We start from the raw sequence: 26,266 nt of genomic DNA, 5'->3' as shown, positions 1-26,266 counted from the left end.
TCATCATGGGCTAGGCAACTTAACTGGAGCCCAAGTCCACTAGAGGAGCATTATGACACCCTATAGGTGAAGTGTTGAGAGCCATGGGACTCCTACTTTTTGCAAAGCATCATTCCATTCCATGGGTACCTACAATACCCTAGCAGTTTGCGCTTTGCCCCACGTTATTCATGAGATGATGCACTTGGACAAGTGTGCCCCAGTCAGCTTAGCAATGATCACATGGTTTGGAAGCTGATATGAGGCCCAAATAAGGTTTCTCTCATCCCTTGAGGCATGGGAGGGCTAGCACCATCCTCTAAGCCCTCGACATTGGAGTAGAATGAAGATATTCTACCACCAGGAGACCCATTTTGTGCCCCAAACACAAAACTAGGGTCCACATGATGATTTGCACGGAGATTTAGGGGCCAACCCCTAGATCATGATTTTTGGAGCCCTCTACACTCACTTTGGCACTAGAGGAGCCCAATGCATGCCCTAGAAGGGCCTATGCATGCATGACATCAGCATTTATGCCTTTATGTGGATTAATTGTTATGTTTTTACATTGGCTATGAGGTTGGCTTGTAACCTCACTTAGTATTTGCCCATTTTTTTATAATTTGGGGGGATTTTAGGCTAAAATTAGAGATCATTGAACATGTATAAATTAGGGAGAGATCATCTCAATCTTTCATCATCATCAAGCTTATAAATTTTGAACCTCTTAGAGAATTCGCACTTGCTTCTTGTGGGTGATTTTGGAGATACTTGAATGCTTTTTGACATATGGTAGCTGATTTTGACATTCTTTGGAGTTATTTCTTGGTCTAATGGATGGATATGCTACATGTTATCTTGTAAGTGCCTATTGTTGAAGATTATTATTTTGAATTGTCTAATGTATGGAATTGTTGCTTCTAGATTATGCTTGTTTATGCCGTCATTTGTTGAAAATAAATTCTACAAGCTATCTAGTTGAGTATTGTATATGATAGTCATTGTATAACATGTAATGAATGTTCCTAGTGGAGTACTTCTTGTTATTCTCCATAAAAATCCATTATTCCATTAAGTGGGTAATTGTTGAAATTTTAATAGCTAGGCCATCAAATTTCGACCTATTTGGAAGGGAATTAGGCTTAGCTAGCACATCCTTGACTCCATATCCCCAGAGGATAAGGAACTCCATATCTAGCACATCATTTCCTCCATCTCCTCCTTGACCCTCCACGCATTCTCTAGCGTTTTCAAGCTCTGTATCAGAGAAATGGTCAGGTTCTTCTCCTCTTCTACATCCACTTCCTCTACCTTTGCCTCGGCCTCTGGTACGATAGACCATTCCACCAAAAGGTCTAGACATCAACCGCTCTTGTGCCCACAGCTAGCCAAGAACATGCTCTGATACCACTATAATGTCCCAAACTAGGAAATACAATGAATATCAAATACATGCACTAAGCTACAACAAGGAAATCCAAACATGCAAGCACAAATTTACACAAACAGATATAAATTAGTGAGCCATGAAATAGCAGCCATAAATCTGAGCCATTTTATTAATTTTTCAACTGGAGTTGAGTACAATAGAGTGAAATGATAGAACTTGGGCTTGCTAATGCAAGCATGCAACACCCAGGTGAAGATCTAAGCAAAACTCCAACTAAAATGGCTCAATCTGTCCAAATCCACTACCCAGAAAATTTTTGTTACTACTGTTGGAGGAAAACTAAAAAATAACCCCTCAGAATTGCTCCAAAAATTCTGAAAAATTAGGAAAAGGCTCCTCACACCCAATCCAACAGAACCCAAAAATCATTTGGGTTGATTCTAGCTGACCCAGAATGCCCAAATTTGTGTGAATTACCCAACCAACAAGTTTTGCACCCAGCCAGAAGATTACTGCTACAAATAGCTCCAAAATCCTCCCTCTAGCTGTTGGTAATGCCACTGAAAATTCTCTCCGGAAATGAAGATAATTCCTAACCAACTTAGCCTAGAAAATTACTCCAAAAACCCCCGCACTAAATGAACCCAGAAAATGACTGCGCAGGCCCTTGGAGAGAGAAATTCGGCCCACAAAATAGCAGTAGACTCATCCTAGCAAACCTCCACAAAGAAATTTGTCCTCCTCCAGGAAAATTATCTACAATTTCTCTAGCTCGAATTCCACCAATTGGTTGCTCTCTCAAGCACCACGAAATCTGCTACTACGTCCTCCAAAAATTCACATAGTTGAATAATCACTGAGAAATAGCTCTCCAAATGCCTGGATGTAGCTCTCAAATCCACTTCTAGAGTGACACTAGAAGTTCACTAAAGAAGGGTTGGAATTCCCGCTTGGAAATTCCTTGTGTTGAACAGCACTAGTTGCCTTGGCTAAGAAACTCAAGAAAACTCTCCAATTTTGAAATGAAATGCCAAAAGATGCAAAAACGAGGCTCTTCCCTTCCTTTTATAATTGTTTCTCACCCTTTCCTTATGGGCTCCACCAATTCAATCCCCTTTCTCATCCCCTTTTCCATTTTGGTTTGATTTCCCTAGGGAGTTTGATTTCCTTTTCTTGAGTGACCCCCACAACTTAATGCCACTTTAATTTTTCTTTTTTCTAAAGTTGAGCCTTCCTTTTTCTACAAAAATTGCATTTAGCCTCCACAACCCACTTTCCTAGGTTTTTATGCCAAAATTATTTATTAATCACCAAAATTGCAAAAATGAGTATTTCCCTTAGCAAAACTTTAATGGGAGATATGACAGATGATCTTCTAGGTAAAATCATGTTGTTCATGCTTTTAGGGTTTTTTAGGTCATATGATATATTGTCATGAGTCAAGAGAGTCAACATCATGTTTATAAGACCCTTTCGGGCAAGATGTAATTTGTAAAAGAATTTATTTTGTGTCAAAAAATTCTTGGAAACCTCCAAAGTACAAGTCGGCCCTGGCAGTTACAAGTCGGCCTAAAGAAAGGAATTCAACCCCTTGGAAAGGTTATATAAAGGAGCAGATTCGACCTCATTTGGCACTAACTCACAAGTTTGATCTCAAGAAAAGAAGTTTGATTTGTAGGTGGGAAGCAAGAAGACAAGAAGAGAGAAGACCTAGAAGAATAAAAGAAGGAAGAAAACTTGTTTTTGGGCTCTATCTATCACACGTGCAAAGAATTAGGGTTTCTGCAGTTTCTAGGAACACTGAAATTCCAGGTCCAAGTTGCAGTATCAAGTTGCTAGAAGAGGAAATACTTTGTTTTGAACTCATTGACCATGGGAAGATATATCTTGCTCAAAGAAGGATCTCTTGAAGAAGCTTAATTAGGTTTTTTGTAGCAGTTACAGGGTCAAAGTAGCAAGACGAAGTTGCAGAGTCGAAGTTGTGGTTGAAGTTGCATATTGATGCAGGATTGAGTTGTGGTGATCTGATTCTATTGGAAGGGCTAACTTGGTACTTGGAGGAGGACTTGGTCTAGGTTTTGGGTCTTTGTTGTCTCATTTGAAGCAGATTCTATAAGAAGAGAAGAGTTTTTCCTGGGTTTTGCCCTGGCTTGGAGCCTAATATATGTGTCCATTGTTTTAACTATTTTGATCTTGATATTTGTTTAATGAAAAGATCTAATAAAGAAACACAAGAGGATAAATAAGATTCACAAGCAAGTATTAAGGAACAAGGAAAATATGAATTAATAGCTGACATATTGCATTTTCCAACACCATGTACCCCGTGTATCTCTATGGTTGCTTCCTCTGGCTGAAGGTGATACTTGAAGATTCAACTCTCTTCTGGTCTCCCTTAAACAAATTTTTTGCTAACTTGGCTTGAACTCTCCCTATGGTAGGAGTCACTGATTGAGTGACTACCTCCACTCACCTTGGGTTATGGTCCTCATCATCATACCGGACAACCCAACAACCAACTAGTTGGGACTCAAACTGAGATACTAGCTTAGAGTCTATCTTGAGTAGCTTCTTCTCAAGTACTCTAATCTACTCTTGCTCTAAGGACTCCCTCAAAGCTATGCCCTCCTCAACCATCACTTCTCTACTATGTGCACTTCCTACCTTGCTACTCAAGACTATGTCTGTCTCTACTGGAAACCTGTAGAGATTCTTCATCCTCACATATGTTTGCTTCTTGTGAAAATTTCACTACTGAAATCCTATTGCAACAACTGGTATTATTTCTTCTAACTGTTAATTAAATTAGCAATTTATTGCTACAGCAACAATGAAATAAACACACTACAATCTTCACAAAAATACTGCAGAAAATAAAATGTTGGAAACTGATAAATATGCTAGCACACATATAAAATTAACATAGTTATTTTTGGACAAATGTCCCCGGAAAAACTCAATGTGGGAAAACCGGTGCAACAATTAGGGTTTTTATTATTATGCAGCAGCAAAATTCCTAAGCACAATAATGTCGCCAAACTAGCGATCTTCCTGAGAGAAATACTAGTAAAATATTTGTGAGGCAAATACCTCAACACACCAACTGATCCTGCTCTGAAATCTAGCCAAACTGGGTTGTACGTCTTGCCCCTGCATGAGCCTCTGCGCAGTGCTTGCGCAATCTCTATCTACTTTTCCTTCGAAACTCACTGAATCTTGCATCTCTGCTTATCTCTGTCTTGGAAAGTGACTCGCTTGGCCTCCTGGAGTATATTATGGCCTTCAGCAACTGAACCGACTCCTCCTCTAGCTGAATCGAAATCTCGCCAGAAACCCTTTGCACAGTTCCTTGAGGAAAACTCGTCCCTCTCCCAGCTAACTCTTTTGGGACTGGAAATCTCCTCCAAAAATCTACTATGTTGCCCCTCTGCCACCTACTACTCAATCTACTAGCTAAATTTCTCCCATTGAATCGCCTGCATTGGAAAATCAAACTGCCCAAATCACTGAGTATCTAAACTGGTGTGTTCTCCATACACCCATCGACCTCCACTTATAATCTCTTGTTGGGACTCCAATAGCCAAGATTAAAACATAGTCAATGGCTGAGATCATTTTTGGATCCATCTGGGTGAGTTTCTAGATGATTCACACCTTATCTCAATTAATTATGATTAATTAACCCCTTTTCCTAAGTTTAGACTTAGGAAATATTTAAAAATAGGCTAATTATCTAATTGAGACACTTCTAAGTAGAATTTCCATAAACAATTTATAGGTTATGGAGAACTCCTGTGTTTTAGCCTCTCCACAAAGTTTTGAGACTAGAACACCTTTGATGATACAAAAACTAACACTTCTTACATCCAGAAGCTAAGTGTTAGAGATAAGCCTTACCTCTGTTGAAGATGACATCATCACCCTTGTCCTCAAGGGTAGCTACTGAGACAAGATTCTTCTTTAATCCTGGAACATAGAGGACATCTCTAAGGTTAATAGGATTACCTGACTCCCTCTAAAAACTGGTAGTACCAACTCCTCTAGCTGCATACATGCCATCATCTCCTAGCTCAATCTAAAACTGCATGTCCTTCTCCTTCAAGTGGTTGAAATTCTTCTTGTTCCCGATCATGTGGAAGGAAGCTCTTGAATCAATATGCCATACACTATTGTCTGCTGAGCTTGCCATGCAAGCTATCAATGAGAAATCTTTCTCAAACTGGGCAGAAAATGCATCTACCTCCGTTGATGCAGCTACATGATCCTTCCTGGAATCCTTCTTCCGATTAGGACACTTAGTGGCATAGTGTCCAAACTCATGGCAATGGAAGCACTTGATCTTGCTTAGATCCTTCTTCTTCTTCTTACCCTTCGGACTGGACTCGGCCTCTCCTTGGCCCTTTTTGCCCTTGGCTTTGCCTGCCAAGGCAAGGTTCTCCTCATCCTCTATCTTTGTTGATCTACCATCTCTAGTCCCTCTCTGGATTTCTTCCTGAACACAGTCACCCCATAGCCTTTCCCAACTAGGAAAATTTTCTCTACCACTTACTGCATCCTGGAAGCTATACCAAGACTTATGAAGTCCTAGTAATGCAAAACTCACCAGGTCACTCTCTGGTACAGTCACACCCACACCACCTAGCTCATCTCGAACCTGAGTGAACTTTGAAAGATATGTGACGATGGGCTCATCTTTGCTCATTTGAATACTTCTTAGCTTCTCTTTGAGAGCAAGCTTCCTAGCATCACTGGAACCCTGAAACAATTGTAAGATGGCTTGAAACATCTCATATGTTGTCTTCTTCTCATAGAGATGAGGAATAATATGGTCTCTGACCCCCTCTAGAATGATCCTCTTCACCTTGGTATCATTCTTAGTATGTTGGGCCAACTGTTGGGGATCTTGTGGTGGCGGTATCGCGTTCTTGACAAACTCTCCCACCCCATTATCTTCCAACACTATTGTGATTCGCTCCTTCCATGCACAGAAATTTGAGGCTCCCTCTAGACTGTGATCTGACCTCAGTCCTAGGAATGCCATACTATTATCCAAGGAATTGTTCTGCTCTGCTCTTCAAAAACTCACAAATTGATCTTTGTCCTTCACAAACTGATCTCTGTTCTTTTACAAACTGATCTCTAGTCTTCACAAACTGATCTTTGTGTGTTGGTCTTTATGTTGATTTCTACTTTGATACCATGTTAAATTTTCCTTGAAATTTTGCAACAGCTTGAATGAACAACTGAAACTAACTTCAATTCACCAAGACACATAATTTCTCTACTCTAAATAAGCAGCGGAATAGAAACAGATATAAAATACAGTCACACAATAACACAATATTTTTCTAGGGAAACCCAACTGGGAAAACCCTCTACTTGTTGTAGATTTTATTGATAGAGTTAGAGCAATTAGATCTCTTTACATGGCAATTTGTTTCACTAGAAAACTCATTGTTCTCACTGCTTACAATAGCTTGAAACACCCTGTAACAACCTTGACCCAGCTCCTCCTTGCTAGCGGCCTGCCTGGCCCACTTTCCTTGTGCATAGGTCTCCACTTAGCACTATTGGCCCGAATTCACTGTGCACAGGCCTCCTTTGGTTGGCCCGAATTCTCTGCGCACAGGCCTTCTTTGGCTGGCCTGAATTCTCTGTGCACAACCTCCTATTCTCTAGTGCTAAGGGCCTCCTATACTTTAGGACACAGCCCCTAACACCTAGCACAATCTGGCAGCAAGGAATTCTCTCTATGCTCTGCATATTGGCTCCTCCAAAGTACGCACCCACAGCAAGAATCTCTCTCACACACAAACTGGTGCACCCTCTCACAAACTCGTGAGCTATTGTCTTGTCTCACAACCTTGAACACAACAATTGTTGAATTTTGTGCCTTCATCCTCCTTTTAACAATTTGATCCATGCTATAATTAGAAAATTATAATTAGACAATTACAAATTTGGAACTACAGTTGTGATTGACTTGGTTAACTGAGTTCGAACTGAACTCTCTCCAATCATAACTTGGAGTTTATAACTCATCCTTGCCTCAATCTAAACTAAAGCTCCCAACTTGTCTTATCCCAAATTCGAACTGCCACTTGGAGACCCAGTTAACTGACCCTCCAACTCCATGCATGAATCTACTAACTCGTTCATCTCCACGAACTCGTACTTGACAAAAGGAAGACACCTCGTGGTCTTTCTTGACTAAGGCACAAGTCAAGAAGACCTTATTCGCTACCATTTTCAAAAAATTTAGTGGTTGAAGAGATTGTAGTAGCAAATTTACCATTTTCCAGGATTAAAATTGACTAAACTAAAATAAAATAAAATGTCACTTAAATAAAAATTAAAATTAAGGAAGAAACTTCTAGAGTGGGAATAAAATAATAAAAATAAAAGTGCTTCTAGAAGGTTGGAGAGGGATCCATCAAGTCTTCAAAAGAGGGAGAAAGCAAGTCATTTGGGCATCTTGGATTTGATATTTTCTCTTCGAGAGTTCTATTGAGAACTTGGTTTTCAGTTTCAGAGAGCCTTAGGATGAAAACCCTTGGATATCTTGGTCAGATTAGACGAAAACCCATCTCATCCCTTGGTGAATTCATTCAAAATTCACTGGTGCATCTATTGGTTCTAGTTACAGTTTTGGGAGGCCAGGATCAGTATTGCAGCAACTGTCTGGATGTCATCTCAGATATTTTCCAGCTCAGTTATTGATCATTTGTATTGGCATGTATTCATCTTCCAGCTAATAAAATAAAGCTAGGTTTGCTACTATCCTTTGTATTAGATTTGAGTTGCAGCATTTCTGGACTTTTCATAATGCCAAATCTATTGTTTTGTTGATAACTTCATGATGTAAATTGTGAAATTGATTGGGTTTTAAATGAAAAGATTCGTGGTATAAATTTTGGAAGCAAATATTCCGAAAAAATTGTCAAAATTAATTTTCGGAACATTACAATTTTGAAGAATATCATCAAAATTTTTCTGAAAAATTAATTTAATAAATAATGGGATATTACACGGTGCAAGTAATCATGTGAGTTGATTCCCTCTTAAGCATAGGAAGGTTGTGGGATCAAATTGTGCAAAAGACCACTAGGATAGGTACAAGGGTGGCAAATGTACCTATTAACTAATTTCATGATGGATTGAAATGAAGCATGAAGCAAGCAACAACATCAGCAAGCCAAATATGATGCATGAAGCAAGCAACAACACCAGCAAGCAAATAAATGACAATTGAAGATCAAAGTAGAACAAGAAGAGGAAGTTTTTCATTAAAAGGGAGTTAGAATATTAATGAAAAAGAACACATTATCATAATATAAAGTTATTGAGGTCGTGAAGTTGTGGCGATCAAGTTGTCATGCTAGAGAACAAATGGTGTTATGAATTTATATGAGGAAGTAAGAGAGCTAATGTGAACTAAGGGAAATCCAAGGTTGTAAGGAAAGTGAGGTAATGCGAACTAAGGGTGAATCCAGGGTTGTGAGGACTAATATGAATCGAAGATAGGGGCATTGTGCAAATGAGTCCTTATTTTCTTGACAAGTTGTATTCATGGACGAGTGTCAAATGAGGAACACTCAAGGCTGACATTCCATTGCATGAAAACACCAATATGAGCATCACTCCAAAGGAAAGAGAAGATGAAATATGAGACGTTCTCTTGCTTAAATGCAATATCCCTTTCCAATTAAATCCATTTAATTGTTCATTTTCACTAAGTGAGAAAAAGAAACATTAAAAGGTGAAATGAATAATTAAATTAGAAAGGGTTATAAAGAGAAATCAACGATATGTGGATGACCCATGGTATTAAGAGGGGAAAATAGTTATAAAAGAAAAGGGTGATTTGAGGAAAAGGATATGACTAAGGTATTGATATTTTTTATAACTATGCTGACAGCTCTTGTAGCTTATGTTGTGAGGGAGAAACCATCGGTGTTTTATAGTTTCAGTTTTAAAATACACACCCTAGCTGGTGGTGGTTAGTTTCAATGGTTTTAAATCCACCCTAGCTGGTGGTGGTTAGTTTCGATGGTTGTAAATCCACCCTGGCTAATCATTGATCTTACAAGGAGTTGAATTGGTCCAGCGAGGTGTCACTTTATCCATCCCATGAAAGGACAGACATGTTGTGCTTAAGGAAGGCTGAACTGATTTGATTTGGTGGGCCAAATTCGCATCAAGAAGAAGTGTTGAATTGCCAAAAGAACGAATAATCCAGCTAAGGGCCGAATTATCACAAAGTTTAGGAGCACACAAATTTCAGGGGTTTAATCACCAGGTTCCATTTCAAGATTTTTTTATTTAAATTCTCCTCCAAACAAATTCCATTAATAAATAAAGACAGAGTTGCAGCATTTTTAATTTATGGGTTTACATTGCAAATTTAATTTAATTTGTTGGCAATTGCGATTGTTCAAAAATTGTGTAACTTCTTATGTTTTCTGGAAAAAGAATTAATGGGGTATTTTCCGAAGTAAATTCCTGAAATTTTTAGTCAAATAATATCAAGGGATATCACAGTGGTATAAGAGCTAGTTTTCCTACCAGCCTGAAGGGTTTACTTGAAAATGCTTTCGAGTCAGTAGGAGAAATTGTTCACAGAAGTATTTCAAAGAATTGAAGATTATAACAGAACTAAAAAATCTAACAGGAATTTCACACGAATAGTAGATCAGATTGAAGAATGGGCAGAGGCGGAAAAAAAAAGAAGTAGTTGCAGATTTGCAGATGAAAAAGCAGCTAAAAAACAAAAAGCAGAAATTTAAGTGAGCCCAAAGGTAAATAATGATTCAGATAAAGATATGGAAGAAGAATCTACCAAGGAAAGATTTGGAGAGGTTGCACTTGTTGAGAAGAAATATGGGGCAGAAAGAAGCAAAATGGCCCAGCATTTTCAACCAAAAATAATTCAACATCACTGTTGGTTGATGATTGCACTCAGAAGTTTTATGGTGACATATATAGAGATACTTGCAAGGATCAAGATACTTCCCAGGGAGTATTTGTTATGGAGAAAGTACAGCATAAGAATAGAGACTAGTTTATTGGTGCTTGCACAAGGCCACCAAATTTGTGCAAGGTAACAAAGTTTAATTTTGGGAGTAGTACCTATGGTTTTCCCCACCAGGCATCTATAGAGACCAACAAATTCTATGTTGCAAGGTTCTCATCCTTTTGGAATGAATTTTCCGTGAAGGGCACCTCTTCTCAAAGATGGAATGGCCTAAAGATCCTGGAATTAAGGAACTAATCAAGAGGCTGTACTCGCTTCTTACTATCGAGGAATATGCTGTGAATATCCCAAAAAAAACTTGAGGCAAGGCGTTGGCTAGAATTTTTACAAACTCGTTGTTCATGCAAATAGCACCAGCAAGGCCTATGCGAGAGATGGTGCCTTTTAGTGAGACTGTAATGTACAATATGTCTGAATTCCGAAAGAAAACTGAAGATGGAATTTCTATTCTCTTTTATCTTCAAAAGATTTTCCCAGATGAATGGAAAGATTTTCTAGAATGTATCAGTCGAGAAGAAGCTACACTAGATTCCGAGCTTCAAGACAATTTCAATGGTCCATTGGAGTTGCATTTATGGGTTTCATATCATGGCCAAATACTAGCAAGAACTGTTCGAGGTATGATGTACTACAAAAAAGCTCTTATGCTACAAAGCTATGTGGAGAAGCAAGTCTCTGGGGACATCGAGGCTGGTATTTCTGGAGTTGATTTGACAAATACACATGGATATGAGCTATATCAGGAACTGTGGGCTCAAGCGAATATTGTGCAGCAAGATGGGTCAACTATTTGCAAAGAAGACCTTATGTTGTGCGGGACAGTATCTATGGCCGCCAACCTCAGAATTTCGTGGGTGAATGTTAGGAGTTTGCCTACCTGTTCTCAAAACTTATTCGAATGGAGCAATCTGCCACGCAACCTGGAACAGAGAAATTCTAACAAATACATTGTTTCCCATGAGGCTAAATGCGCCCTTCTCGCACTCTTAGATGGCCCCTAAGCTCCTCAACGGACGAAACCCATTAGACGTGTGATGCTAGCAGAAAATGTTTTTGTCTAATGAAGCAGAGCTGGATGAGCATTAGCAACAACTTCGATGCACTGGTGGGAAATCAATACTTCAACGTAGGGTTTATTGTAGGCCAGGCATTGTGCACCATCCATGAGATATTACAGTGCTAGTTGTTCTCGGGGGGAATATATAAGAAATCAAACTCCAATCTAGCAATTCTTGTGGGGAACTTGATTGAAATACTTGAGAAGACCATAGAAGCCCATTTTGAATGGAAAGAGCGCTTGGTTTTGGTTCAACAATGCAAGGGAATCGTGCAGGGTTAAATGACTGGCATCAAGAGTTTCCTATGGGTGTACTGAAGCAACTTCATACACACATGTTTTCCATCCTTACAAGATTATTGCAGTTTCACAAGGAGCATGGGTTAGATGAAAATGGGAACATTTCGAGATTTCATCTACAGGGTACAGCTACACCACATGTGGAGAAACCTGCAACAAATAAAAATGGAAAGAATCCAACTACTTGGAAGGAATTTAAGCAGAATATCACTCATGTACTTACTGAAATAGGTGCTACAAAAAACATTGAGTCATTTACAACTAGGACTGTCTTTCCTCTTGGAAGAAGTTTCTCTCTGTGGGTGATACAACCCAGAAGAGGAACATTGTTGTAAAAGAAATATCTTTTGAAGTTAAACCACAAAAATTATCAGTTGGAAATATTGCAAATGCCAAAGCAGAGGAACATCCTTTTCCTAAAGAGAATTCTAGTCAATCTTTAGTGTATCAATGTAGAACCTACTTGGGATATTGGGGTAATCAGCAAAACCTTTCAAAGAAAACCTATGCAATTGTTTATTGGATATGTGAGGAAGAAAGGCTCAAATCTCACTTAGAAGAGAACCCGCATATTTTTGACCTAAATGGTTTATATGTGGATGTACACTTGAGAAGGATTGCAAAAACTCTTGAAAAGATAATAGAGTCATACACTCCAAAGAGCTCTTAGACAATGGAAGGAGGACGTCTTGATGTTGGAAAAGCATGCAATATGAGTGTAACTAAGAAGTCTGAAGGACATTTCCCAAGCTCAGTGATTGGTCTTGTTGAGGCTCTGAAGAAGTGCTAGATTACCTTCCAAAAATTGATGGCAGGTATGAGTCAAGGGGTTTGTCAACCCTGTCATGTAGAACTCGATTTGGGCCTAAATCTGAATAGGGAGTAGTAACATCATTGACGAGTAGCATGATTCCTCGGTCTCCACTCACTACCCGAAGGGCCTGTCAAATCAACATTTTGCTAGCATAGAAGACTAGTCTTTGCAAATATGAGGATCTACCTCAGATAAATGAACATGTAGATATTGCTTGTTGTGCAACCAATGCAAACTAGAAATTGAAATATTTGGTTTCATGTCTGAAAGATCTTTGATGTGTCTTCCAGCACTGTGAAGTTGCAGCTCTCACAACTGACACTTTTGGAAGGCGAATAGAGAGATTGTTGTGGGAGAAGTATTTGCATGTTTGTGAATATGTCCAATAACATTGAGGATGAAGATGGCCCAATAAAAGACATTGTTGTTAAAAGTCTACGGGTTATTCTTGTCCATACTGCTTCCCAAGCTAGGACTTCTATGGATGATTTTGAGATTTTGAAACCCATCGGCCGAGGAGCTTTTGGACAAGTGTTTCTAGCAAAGAAAAGAACTACAGGGGATTTATTCGTTGTAAGGGTTCTCAGAAAGGAAAACCTGATTCGCAAGAGTGCAATGGGAAATATTTTTGCAGAGCATAACATTTTAATATCAATTTGCAATCCTTTTGTGGTGTGTTTGGTAACAGAGTACTTATATGAAGGCGATCTTAATTCATTGTTGAGAGATCTAGGCTACATGGCCACAGACATGGCACACGTTTGTATCGCTAAAGTTGTTCTTGTGTTGGAATACTTGCATTCATTACATGTAGTGCACAAGCTCTTGATTTCCCAAGACAGCCATCTTAAACTGACAGACTTTGGACTCTCAAAAGTTGGTCTTATAAACAACATTAATGACTTGCATGGACCAACAGTGAGGGGTACAGTGCCTTTGGGAGAAGATGAAGATTCATTATGTGCCACTGAGCATTTTGACCAAAGAGAAAGACGTCAAGAGCGTTCGATTGTTGGAACCCTTGATTATTTGGCACCAAATATCTTCTTGGGAACTGGGCATGTTGAAACTACAAGTTGGTGGTCAGTTAGCATCATTTTTTTTAAACTACTCACAGACATTCCACTTTTAAATGCAAAACATCCGCAGACCATATTTGAAGATAGTTTGAATCGCAAAATACCCTGGCCCGTTGCCCCTTGTTGTCGCACAAAGTGTCTATGCACCGCGACAACACTCAGAGTAAGGGTTTTCACTCTTGATCCTTACTCACTCTGTTTAGACTCTCTCCTAGGCAAGACAAGGGGGGTAGTCCTTAGGCAAATGGATGAGGATAGCCTATGAAAACGAGCTCTAGGAGATTTAATGATGGACAACTTAATGAAAGTAAACAAATCTCGATTAACTTAGATGAAAAGATTAAACACTAATGTAGCCAAGACACGACCACAAGATAGAAATGACTACAGACCAATGCCTTTTATATTCAATCAACCGTGGATTAAGTAAAACAAGTTATCCAGAACAATTTTCCAATATGTGACGAATAATGACAATCAATATAAACGCCCAAAACTGTATCATGCAAGAGATTCCAGATTTAAAATGATTATCGATAATGACCAAGATCTAGATTTTTTTAAATTTCTAATATAACTTCAAACATTTATCGTACTTTGACCATAGGAAAATCATAAAAATGCATTTAATGACCAAATAACACTAAGGAACTTTAGGTTTAATTATTCCTTAGGAACTTAATTTGATGTGAAAAATAAGGAGAACACATCAAAGGGTTAAAAAAATGAAATTTTTAATGGGCCATAGGCCACATTAAAAATTTTAATGTTCAAGCAAAAACCTCTTAATTTATTTCATTTTTAATTCTCAAATCACCAAAAAAATTTAAGATTTTTTTGAAATTTTTTAATGTTTTAATGTTTTTTTAAGATTTTTTAGATTTTTTAAGATTTTAGATTTTTCAAATGTTTTTTTAATGAATTTAAATGTTTTAGATCTTTAGTTTTTTTAAATTTTTAGGATTTTTTTTAATTTTTTATGATTTTTAATGAATGAAAACAAAAAAAAAAAAAAAAAAGTTTTAAATCATAAATAAAAAAATGAAAGGTGAGAAATTCTAATGTGTTAAAATCTAAACCAACCCTAACTATATACAAACATATACAAGTCAAATAAAGAAAAAAAAAAACAAAAAAAAGGTCACATAAAATCCGGTGAAATAAAACTAAGCCTAAGCAAATGAAATATAAAAAAAAAAAAAAAAAAGTCGAGCTAACAAAATCGAAGCGCTTTATGAGTTTTATTGTTTTGCAGTGCAAATCTGGACGGCGGAGGGAAGAGACGTAGCAAGGGAGATGGCAGCGAGAGGAGGGTTAAGCACGTAGTAGATGATGGGTTCGACGGAAGGCTAACAGCGATGGAGGGCAGCGAGGGTAGATTGCGCGAAGGCAATGGGCTCATGCAGAGAACAAGAGGAAGCAATGGAGCTGGAGGTAATACAATGGCAGCAGAGCTAGATTTTTGTGAGGATGGAAGGGCAGAACGCAAGGGAGGAAGGAGGGTTAGCACGTTGGTTTAGAGACTGCATGGAGGAGGTTTTGGCGAGCTCGATGGATGAGGCTTTTCACAGGTTGAGGGACGGACAGCACGGATAGATGCAGGCTTCGAGCTCGGAATGTGTGGAAGGGATGGGATCACGCAAAGAGGGACCTGCAATGCAAGGGTTTTAAGCAGCGAATGAAGGAGATAGCAGAAACGAGGGTTTGGAGATGAGGAAGCAACGTTGAGGAGTTGAGAGGGTCACAGACAGGGCTGGCACAGGTGCAGGCTAGAATCTGAGCGATGGATGAAATTTCGAAACGCAGATATGGCTGTCGGCAAGGGTTTGAGGATCTGGAGAGAGAAGCAAAGAGAGGTATTCTAAAAAAAAATCAAAAATTTACAGCAAACCCAGAAACTCCAAACAGCGAACAGATGGCCAGAAATGCTTATAAATTTTCCAGCTAAAAAGAAATTTAAAACCCAAACGCGGACAAGAAAAATAATTTCGAAATTTTCCAGAAAATGATAGTAAAAACGAATTCGAAATTTTCTGCTCAGGAAACCCCAGGCAGCAGAGAAATTGTAGCCCAAGAACCGAAGATAAATTTACCAGATTAAGATTATATACATCTGTTTAAGATTTACCGGCAAAACCCTTAAAAATTTTCAAATCTGAATTTAAATTTGAAACCTAGACTGCAAAATGTCTGAATAATATCTCTGAAAAACAACTGTTGATGAACCCCAAAGATCCAAATCTTACCCTCCAGGGCCTAGATCTGGACTCTACACAGTTTTCTGCTTCAAATTTCTAGTTGCAAGACAACAAGAAACACCCAAACGATATATACAAAATCCCAAAAAAACCCAAGTCAGAAAAGCAAAAAAAAAAAAATACAGTTCTATGTACATAAATGGCAGATCTATCAGATCTAGGGAGTGTGAATCCGACTCCGCTCCCATATCTAATAATCTGAGGATTTCAACAACCAGATCTATCGATTTAGCACCAAAAAAAAAAAAAAATCAAATTTTAAAGGAGGTACTGAGCTCAAAACCCTTCATGCGTCACCCATACAAAAAAATCTTATGATGAACCCAGGATCAAATCAAGTTGGGCTCTTCAGAAAACACGGATCGGGAGTTGGCTGGTTCAGCCGAGAACTTCCCAAAACGCCCGATGATCTAATAATCAAGGATTTCCTGCAAAACTCAATTTAACCATCAACATAGAGCGAGAAAACAATAATAAAATTCAGATAAATAGAGATACCTACTATTATATTCAAAACTTAAATTATCATTCAAACCCCAACGATGAGCATGATACCTGTACTCAAATCGCTCTTCAGAAAGCTATGATCACTAGCTAAAAAGAAATCTATGCATGAAAATGACACATCTTACAGTATTTCTACGAAGAGTAACACCAGCAAAGATTTAACCCCAAAGTCTTTTTTTATTGCTCATAAAAAGATTACAAGGGAGCTTTTCGCTTAGTACACAATCTAGAGATTAGATAAACTGATTGACAAATGACCTCCTATTTAAAGATAAATCCTCCAACGGCTAATTCGAGTGATCCTTGTCAAAGCAATCTCGACCGTTGATGAAGATCAAAATTTCTTTTAATCTCATCCGTCGAAATTTTAAATTATTGAGGAAATTCGAATTTTTCAATTAAATGCATTTTAATTAATTCAAAAATTAAATTTTTGAATTAATTTCCTCAAAATTTTGACTTTGACTTAACCCCAGGGACCAAAGGCTTAAAATTTAGCAAAATAATTAATTTACCTTAGTCCCTAGACCTCTTAAACTTTAATTTTTTAAGGACCAATGAATTTTGCCTTTGGAGAATTTAAATTTACCTAGGACCTAAAATTAATCAAATTTCTGGCTTAGGATTTTAATTAATTTTGGCCAGAAAATTTAATTAATTAACCTATGAGGGGATAAATTATTTTTCCAACCCTCAGGACACTTTACATCATGATTTTCACATTTTTTACATCTCAAGGGGGAAACCCATTTGTGATAGACGCTCACAGACTACCCATTTCTGCGACACAAATATAATCCAACAGACCAAGCAATTTGTAATAAAAGAACCTAACCAAATAGTTAGGATTATTCTCAATTACGTTTACATAGACTCGATCTAGAACACTAAGACTCGCCTAAGATCCCAGTGACAAAATCTATTCCGGATTTGGGGTAAGGTTGAAGGAAAACTCTACAGACCATCCGAGAATGGATCAGTGAGACAAAAAACCTCCGGAATGTAGATTGTCACCAGAAAAGTAGGTTTACCTAGGTAATTACATAAACGACACAGATCTGCTGAGATTATTTACATTATACATATGCAGAATGGGTTTACATTATAACATGATCCTCAGGTTGACGATGATAGCTAGATGGCAGGAACACATCGATCAGGCACTCTATCTCTTTTGCGAAAAAGGGGGTGTACTGTTATGGGTCGTTGACACGTAGTGGTCAACACCCCTAAAGAAATGTCATATGAAGCAATGAACTTGATTGATAAGCTTCTTACGAAGGATCTCGACCAAAGACTTAGTGCTAAAGGAGCAGCAAAGGTGAAGAGACACCCATTTTCTAAGTATCATATATCATGGAATCATAATGCTTTGAGAATTGGGATGAAGAGAAATTGTGATGGACAATGGGAACTTAATGGAGCTAATGATAATCAAACATCTAGTAATGCATAATCTTAAAAAGGAGCAAAAACTACAAAAAATCCAACAATGTAGCAGCGCAAAAAGAGGCAATGGAGATCATCAAGATTCAAGTGTTGTTGAAATATGTAACTAGGTTCAATCTTCAGAATGACATATGTAATCATGATTTTATGTATTTAATGAAAAGAGAAAAATATATTTATTATTGTTATTCTTGAGGCACGGATTCCATGCTCAAGGGAGATTTGTTTTTAGGTCAAGCACCCATTGAGTGCTTCTAGGGCTTGTCATTGACTCTACAAGTCAATTGAGTCATTTCATGTATCAAATACTCTTTTGGGCATGTTACATATTGTAAACAAAATTTACTTGAGTCAAAAGACCCTTCAAGTCCTCGTCATGGTGCAAAGATCAAGTCGCCCTACATGAAGGGACCAGACAGCCTAAAGATAGCAATTCGTACCCCTCACAAGCCTATAAATAAGAAGGAACTCAACCTCATTTGGACACACTCTCAAGCAAGTTCGATCTCCTCAAGATAGAAGCTGGAAAAGGACGAAGAAGAATAAGAAGAATAAGATCAAAGTTTTGGGCCTCTCTCTCTCTCTCTTTTGTTAGGGTTTCTACAGTTTCTGGGCTAGACGAAATTCTGAAGCTACATCGAAACTGTGAAGCTGCATCAAAGCTGTGAAGCTACCAGGTTGAAGTTGTGAAGCTGCAAAGTCGAAGTTGTGAAGCTGCATAGAAGCTATGAAGATGCAAGGTCAAAGTTGTGAAGTTGCAAGGTCGAAGTTGTGAAGCTACCTCTAGATCGAAACTGTGAAGCTACTAGGTCAAAGTTGCTAAAGTTGCAAGGTCGAAATTGCTAAAGCTGCAAGGTCGAAGTCGCTGAAGCTGCAAGGTCGAAGTTGCTAAAATTGTTGCTAGGGTCAAAGTTGTCGGAAGGTTGAAGTTTGTTGTTGGAAAGAAAGCTTATCAAGAAGGAAGGATGACTTGGTCTTGGAGGATCTTGGTCAAGGTTCATAGGTCTTGGAATTCGTCAATTGGAGTTCTATAAGAAGAAAAGGATTCTGGTGGGTTTTCCTCTCAATCGGAGAGGTTTTGGCCCTGGCTGATCACCTATATCTTGTGTCCTATTATCTCATTGTTCTTTATGATTTGGTAGTTGTTTGATGATAGAGAACACTAATAATAACAAAGGAAAGAAGAAGTTAATCCAGTAAAGTAAAAATACATCACAAGCAGTGATCAAAGTAAGAGAAATCACCTACACTTGTTTCCCCCTAGATTTTTCAACATGGTGTCAGAGCTAAGGTGACTACATCAAGGGTGGGCAATAGGAAGAAGGATACTCTGGGGCCGACGTATAAAGAGATAACCTTGGAAACATCAAGAGCATCAATCATCAAGAAGGACTAACCCTCTCATCATATTGAAAGGGAATAATTTAGAGCACCAAAGAAGACCTCAAAACCCTAGCTCATCCAAAGAAGGGTTCCACACTTGAAGCGTTCTTGGGAAACTTACACACTCTACAATCATTATCACGAGGAAGGAAGAGTTCTGGTCTATTTTTTGGGGCTATATTCTCCACATGTGCGAAGTATTAAGACATCCTTCTGCAGCAGCAAGTATTGAATTGCAGCCACCATCAAGGATCAAGTTATGAGCCAAGAAAGGTGTCCTTTGCAAGCTGAAATAACAAGAAAAAGAAGTCAAATCAAGCAAAGTAGAAAGGAAGCAAATTTGTCCATCTTCTAGCCACACATGTGAACTAGGGTTATTGCAAAAAAGGACGAAATTGTAGAACTGCTACATCAAGCCGAAATTTGAGGTTGTGAAACAAGTTTAACTAGCATTGTCTTGAAGGAAGAAAATCAAGAAAAAGAATTGTCATCATCATCAAGGAATCAATGTGATCTCCCTTTGAGCCAAGGTTCACTTTTGAAAAAAGACATCTTCACCAAAACGACATCTTCTATTATCTACATTATCATCAAAATCAAGAAGGCATCAAGTTGAAGATTTCATCATCTACGAGTATCTTCACTTGACAACATTTAATTGTCAAAACGCCGAAAGAAGAAGCTCAAGCTCTACAAGATGAAGATATCAAAAGAAGAAGGAATATCCTCATACTTGATGAGGGTGTCAGAAATAAGAGACCAACTCCAAGAGTTGGGAGAAATAATGTTTGACAAGGAAATGACTATCATAGTGCTCAATGCACTACCAGAAGAATGGGGCAACTTCACATCTAGCATGTAATGACCCACCTATAAATAAAATAAGAGTATTAGCATACATACGAGACCTCCATACGATAGCTACGTATGCATGGACCTGCATGTATTGCACTATTATATATAAGCTAGTTACTACAGGACGAGATATAAATTAAGGTAATGAATTAACACCTCACCAGAGTATCATATATATGATAAATCCTTAAAACCAACAGAAAATGTTAATTTTAATTTACAAATTAAAATTTAAAATTTAAAATTAATAAAATAATAATATAAACTAATTAAAATTATAAATTAAATAAATCAAATTAATTCATTAAAATAATAAATAAACTTTATTACATTAGATCTACGTATCCACATAAAATCAACGAAATCAAATGAGATTTGATTTCATAAAAGTTACACGTAACAAATATTGACACGGAGATGGGAGGAAGGTGGTGGATGAGAATATAAAAGGAGGAAGGAAATCTCGGAGGGGGGAGGAAAAACAGAGAACAATTTTAACACAGATACAGATACTCCTTAGTCTTGATTGTACTGGAGTTTTTGGGCACGGGGATCAGATTGCTTCGATTGGAAAGCATTCTAACACTGTGTACCCAGGTTGTACCCAGTTCGGCAGGGTGGTTTTGGCCATTTTGGTAATGTAGCCAGCGCAGACATTTGCAGCCAGGACAAAAATTACAGCAGAACAATTACAGTGGAGCTTCGCAGCAGAGCAGACAGGTTGGTATTCAATATTTAATTATTTAAATTTTGCTTAAAATTACATATTCTGATATTTGAATTTAACTTCTTTACATTTGAATTTAAGGTCTTTACATTTGGTATCAGAGCCCGGTTTCGAACTCTTCCGGACCTTCTAGGCTCTCCTTATAGTATAGAGTTAGTATGAAACTCAACTGCAACCTCTGTTAAAAATCTCAGTGAATTATAAAAAAAAAAATTGTAGTAGAATTGACATAACCAACATGGTTATCATTTCATGCCCACTCTGCATAAATTCTTAATTCTTGTATATGCATTTCCACTCTAGGGCCTACATTAGACTAACCTGTACATTGAAACCCTTAATTGCAACCACGGGTTGTTTTTCTTTTATATATATCCTCAAAGTTGTGTGCACATCCATAGCCACGAGTTTATAGCTCAAATTCAGTATAGGTAAACTTTCCCATGAATTCATTCAGCGATTTTGAGTAAGAGAGGACGAAATTACGAATGTCAAATTTTGGGGTAATGAATTGTGCAAAAACCATGGTTTTGTCAATTGACGTTGCTATTACTCACCGAAATAATTTGCCTGGATGAGTTTTTATAATAAGCCAGAAATTTCGTTAGGGCCGAGCTCTGTTTAATCTTCCAATATGAAACGAATATACAACGACTTAGAAGACTTTTCGACTCTTAATTTTCTGAAGGACCAGTTTCCTATCGAGGAAAACCCTGCCATTATTAATGAATCCGATGATTGATAACATTTTCAAAGTTTCCGCTAAATACATATATTCTCGATTATGAAGTCGGAGAAACCCACAACCACCTTTATTCATAAAACAGTACGTTCGCTTCTCGACACCTTCATTTCTAGGATGCTAATTTTCATATTTCATAACCGCATGATTTTGATTTTAAATGTTTTCGTATGATTTAAATGAGAAACCCGCCTAACAATCTCTAATTGATTCTGGTAATCGAGTCCATGAAAGGGTCCAGTCCATAAGCTCTCGGATCAGATTCTGGGACTGCCACTCAGACTCCAGGCTATAATATGCGGTAGCTTTTACAATGCTACTACAGTTCATTGAATTCGCCATCGCTATTGCCGTCATAGTAATCACAAAAAAAAAATCCAAATGAGAACATATAAATAAAATGAAAGGATTAGGATTAATACGATTTGGGTATAAACCAACAGCACGGTATTAGTCGTGACAGCAAGGTATTAGTCGTGTCCAGTTAAATTTTAAATCCATACATATATTCAATGCCACGCAAAGCCTCCCACTTATTTTTATATTATTATAGTGACAGCGGTGTAGATTATTATCCACGCAGAGGGATATGTTAGGTAATAGGCGTGGGTGGGTTTTGGACTTCATGACTTCAGCCAATCGCTTACTATGTTCAAATACATCTAAACCAAAGTTTTTATATTTATTTATGAAGTTGGCAGACCCATGTCATATATTATTTATCAAATTTTCTTGATTGACGGAATTTATTATGGACAAATTCTAGCAGATACAATTTATTAATATGTCATGAACTAAAATATATTAAAAAAAAACAGTATAAATAAATTTCATTATAATAAGCTTTTATGTTTGTTTTATTATTTTGAGTATTTTATTTATTTGTCGTTTGTTAGAACTTATTTTTTGAATTATAAGTTTCATTTAAATTTATTAAATATTTTTACATATTTTAATTATTGATTTAATAAAGTTTAAAATGGAATTATTAAATTCATCAATTAAATGTATTCTAAAAATAATAATCATGCCAGGTTATGATGTTAATATTCATTTAAGTTATATACCAGATCGTAAAAAAAAAAAATCATTCTCAATAATTATGTTATGTAAATGTAGGAGCATTATATTCAAATTAGATTTCATTATTATAATCATTGTAACATAGTATAATTTTGAATTGATTAATAAATGCTAGTTGAAAGAAATTTAGTTTATTACATAGATTAAAGTGTCTAGTTACAAACCCATGCATTAGAATAAGTATTATTGCGCATAAGGATAGAATACCCTGCATTAGGACAAGGAGGTCGCGAGACCACCCTCCTTGACCTCGGTACCAGTAAGACCTGCCTAGCAAGTAAAAATAGCAAAAAAAACTATACCCATTTATGAGCTTGAATTTGCAAAATTATACATATTAAATCTAAAAGTATACCTCAGATTCTCATAATTATAATCATCTGTACAGGAAAAGCTACGATGGTAAGGACATATCAATGACGACGACGTGATTGAGCAGCATCGCCATCACTAACACAACCACCGTCGTCATCACCATCTCCATCACCACCGCCATCATCGCCACCATCAAGACCATCATCAACGCCAATCGCTCCAGCACCGGAGTTGATAGTAATAATGCACTCATTGGAAGCCATAATGGAAACATTAAAAGGGTCGACAATGGCTAAAACCAAAGAAGAGCAACCTCAACCCATAGAAACAAATCCAGCGGAACCAAAAAAATTTGAGTATAGACAATCAAAGGAAGATATTTCTAGGGAGCTACAGAAAATTAAACTCCTTGAATTTTTTGGCAAACGAGCTGGAGAACGTGTTGAGGTATGGTTAGAAGGAATGAACAGATGTTTTACACTAAGAGAGTATTCTTCTTCTTCAAAAACAAAAATTGTCATATTTCAATTAAAGGAAAGTGCCTTGATTTGGTGGGGAAATTTGGAAAAACAACTACACCTCACAACGGATAATGTCCCTTGGGAATTGTTTGAAGAAAGATTCTGCGCTAAGTATTTACCTCCATATTTTCAAGAACAACAAGTCGGGGCCTTTCATACATTAATCCAAGGTAATAAAACAATGGAAGAATATGAAATAAGGTTTATGGAGCTTGTGAAATACATTCACTACTTAGATTCTGATAAACGTCAAGTTGAACGCTTCAAATTTGGGTTAAACCCTCACATCAAGGCCTTGGTTAAGATGTGGAAGCCATCTTCAGTAGCCAAGGCGGTAGAATGTGGTCGTTATGCGGAAGAGCATCTAGGAATCAAAAGGATGTCGGGCCAACAGAACCTCCACAATCAGGGTTTCCAGGAAAAACTCCCTAAAACCTCTTTAGGGGAAGTAGCTCAAGACCACTGCCTTATGGTAATAGATTTACCCCAAGAGGAGTAGGAGCAAGATCTCCCATGGCAGTTAATACTATAGCCGTTGAATCATCAAACACAAGTCCATGGAAATCTCGTGGAACTACTAAGAGAGGAAGAAATACGAGAGGAAGCGGCATGAGAGGCGAAGCTCTTTATCTAGAAACTCACATTATGATTCAAGAGGACCGACCCAGGTTAATTGTTGGGGATGTGAAGGACCACATTTTCAACGTGATTGTCCAGAAGCTTCATCAAGTATATTGCATAGAACAGGAAAAGAACCAGCACCAAATACCCAAGGCAATCATAGAATCCATGCAGTAGTCGACAACAATCAGGCAGCACATCAATCCACTGTAGTGGAATCCTCAGGTATTATTAATGGTATAAAATTCAAAATCTTATTTGATACTAGTGCCACAAATAGTTTCATTTCACCATATGCATTAAATAAATGTGGGTTGGCAGCTCGCAAACAAAATGATTTCAGACAGGTAGAAATGGCCTCATGAGAACTCCAATCCGTAGACTTAAGTGTGGAAGAATGCAAAATTGATCTAGGGGTTTGTTCGACTAAATTAAAAGTTTATGGCATAGCCCTAGGAACTTATGACCTCGTCATAGGTATGGATTGGTTAAAAGCTCATCAAGCTTGGGTAGACTGTTATGGGAAAAGAATTCTCGGTATAAATGATGAAGGAGAGACAATCGAAATTCAAGGTATCAAGAGAAAAGTATCTTTACGGTACATGCAGGCATATGCAGTTCAAGAAGTAAGTAAGGAAAAAGGACCATCCTTAGAATAATATCCGGTGTTAGCCGAATTTCCGGATGTATTTCCAAAGGAACTACCAAGATTACCTCCCGAAAGAAAGCTAGATCTCACAATAAAATTGAAACCTAGTACTCAACCAATCTCTAAAACACCTTATAGAATGACAGCACCAGAACTTCAAGAGTTGCAAATTCAATTGAAGGAACTATTGGATATAGAACACCTATGGCCCAACATTTCACCTTGGGGTGCTCCTGTATTTTTTGTCAAGAAGAAACATGGTTCCTTATGGTTATGCATAGATTACTAAGACTTGAATCGAGCTACAGTAAAAAAATCGGTATCCAATGTCTCAAATTGATGACCTCTTCGACCAAATGAAAGGAGATGTTGTCTTTTCAAAAATTGATCTACAATCAAGCTATCATCAACTAAGGATTTCGGAAAGCGATATTTCTAAAACTGCGTTTCGAACACGCTTTGGGCATTATGAATTTACTGTGGTACCATTTGGGTTGACTAATGCACGAGCAATATTCATGAACCTTATGAACAGCGTTTTCCGCAAATATCTTGATCAATTTGTACAAGTTTTCTTAGATGATATTCTCATCTACTCCAAGAATGAGAAAGAGCATGAACACCATTTACGGATAGTATTATACTCCCTCAAAAAACACCAGTTATATGGAAAGTTATCCAAGTGTTCTTTCTTTCAGAAAAGATTCATTACTTAGGTCATATCATATCTGGTGAAGGAATCTCAGTAAATCCTCAGAAGGTAAAAGCAATCATGGAATGGCCAATACCAAAAAATGCACATGAAGTGCGAAGCTTTATGCGTTTAGCCAATTACTACCGAAGATTTGTGGAAGGATTCTCCAAAATCGCAAAGCCAATTACAACCCTCCACCGTAAAGGTGTTAAGTATGAATGGACTGAGAAATGTAATAAAGCATTCTCTGAACTCAAAAGACTGCTGACCAGTGCACCAATCTTACGAGTCCCTAATATGGACAAAGATTTTGTTGTATGTATTGATGCATCCAAGCAAAGATTAGATGTAGTATTAATGCAGAATAGAAGAGTAATAGCGTACGCCTCAAGGAAGAACTCTACGCCACTCATGATTTAGAGTTAACCGCTGTAGTACTAGCTTTAAAGATATGGAGACACTATCTAGTAGGGTGAAGCTTTATGCTTAAAAGCGACCATCAAAGTCTACAGTATTTGTTTACTCAAAGAGACTTGAATGCTAGACAAAGACGATGAAGTGAATTCTTAAGTGAGTATGACTTTGGAATATCATATATTAAAGGAAAAGAGAATGTAGTGGCAGATGCTTTAAGCAGAAGACTTCGAATATTCTCCCTCATACCTATCAAAGTAGACTTAAGGCAACGAGTACTAGAACATCTTATAAAAGATAGCTGGTATTTAAAGGTGAGATCTAATCTTGATAGTAAAAAGTCAAAAGAACCTAAGTTTGAGGGTTATGAATTAGAAAATGATGGAATCTTG

At 37.5% G+C, this 26,266-nt stretch overlaps 1 protein-coding gene and 1 pseudogene across 1 annotated transcript in view; one reads left to right on the top strand and one right to left on the bottom strand.

Annotated features, from left to right (window-relative positions):
• The window catches only part of LOC149263227 (glycerophosphodiester phosphodiesterase GDPD6-like), a 348,803-nt gene that overhangs the window by 290,911 nt on the left and 31,626 nt on the right, over window positions 1–26,266 (bottom strand). The window lies entirely within an intron of this gene.
• On the top strand, window positions 11,721–20,968 carry LOC149263228 (putative serine/threonine protein kinase IREH1; annotated as a pseudogene).

This window comes from Pinus tabuliformis, chromosome 6, assembly GCF_031772625.1.
Source record: "Pinus tabuliformis cultivar Carrire ecotype Pingquan chromosome 6, CPIR1, whole genome shotgun sequence".
NCBI lineage: Eukaryota > Viridiplantae > Streptophyta > Pinopsida > Pinales > Pinaceae > Pinus > Pinus tabuliformis.
Note: the sequence above shows the minus strand (reverse complement) of the source record. Positions and strands in the feature narration are given on the sequence as shown.